Consider the following 1,496-nt stretch of genomic DNA (forward strand, 5'->3'; position numbering starts at 1 on the left):
TCAGAATTCCAGAATGTCGGATTTACTGGAAAAGGCGTACGATACACGTCCGATTCCATTTCGGTAACGAGCCTCCCTTCCCTACTGCTTTATTCCTTAGCTGTTTGCAAACCTGAAGTTACTTGAAAGGTAAGATCAAAATTGTGATTGATACATACATTATCATGATAGGCCATCGAATTAATGTGATATATTAAGAGCTTTCAAGTCCAGTGCATCAAAGGGATTGAAGAATAAGAGACTAGAGACTGAAATGGAACTGGGCCTGAAAACGTCAAATTGGCGACAACTGGACAGCATTTCCGGTCTCGCCTATATTGAATAATTTTTTTGACCATCCACTTTGTTGACTGACGTTAGATCATTTTCCTTTGCCGTAGTATTTCACAGTGGCCAATAAATATATTTGCAAATAAGTACAAATATATATTTATATGTTTGAAAGAATTCAGAGAGCTTTATGTAAGGTAGTGTAAAAAGAAACACAGCTCCCTCTCAAGAACCCCTGCTGTGCCATGCAGGTCAAGGAAAGCACGAGTCGCACGGGATTGGTTATTACTGGGGGATATAGGTTACGAGCACAAATCAACACATCTGTAATTTAAATTTCGTCCTAATCTGTAATTCGGTCATTTTTTACATAGCAGGAGAGAAATAATTGCAGCCGGAAAAAACAACAGTTTATCGACTAACTCCACCGAGGTCCTCTGATAATACTAGTCCCGTGCAAATCGACATCCATGTGCTTTGAGAGAAATGTCTGAGCTTTACATTTCTCTCAAGTGTTTCTCGCGGTTTCAGCAAGAAAACAGTAACTGATTCGATCATTTGATGCTTAAAACGAAGTGCTGCGCATAGCCAATATATGAAAAGCCTATGTATCAACTTTCAGTGAATGCTTATAGGTGTGCCAATGAATTGGACATCGCGAAATGCGTCAGTTGTAAAAAACATTGCGCCTATGTAATGCAACCCTTGCTGTTAATACATCGCAAATCAGCATTACAACTGAGCTAAACGTTTGGAAATGACAAGTGCACTTTCTCATTCATAGACTAAAAATGCATCTCAAGTGCGCCGTTCAGCTCACATCTGCAGGATGGGGCCATTTAAGGACGTCTTCTACTGCGGATCGCGAAACTATCCTAATGATTATAATTACACTTCCTCAATCCAGATATTATGGCGACACTATACCGAGGATGCTTTGGTGTGGTTTAGAAACTTTGGAGCCAAACTGGAGTTATCAGTGTTTCCTGTTATCACCTAGACATGTTGAAATATCTTCACTCCTAGATAAAAAAAAAAACGTCCAGGCTTCAGTCATAACTATACTTACAAGCCCATAATAAATAAGTAATTTATTTTTAAAAATGACTTATTACAGGAGGCGGTTAGATTTTTTAAAAACGAATCGTCGACTGGAATAATGGGCATTCTGTGGTAATAATTACATAACCAACGTTCTCTAGTAATACTAGTCCTGCGCGAATAGG

This window comes from Salvelinus alpinus, chromosome 5 (genome assembly GCF_045679555.1).
Source record: "Salvelinus alpinus chromosome 5, SLU_Salpinus.1, whole genome shotgun sequence".
Lineage (NCBI taxonomy): Eukaryota > Metazoa > Chordata > Actinopteri > Salmoniformes > Salmonidae > Salvelinus > Salvelinus alpinus.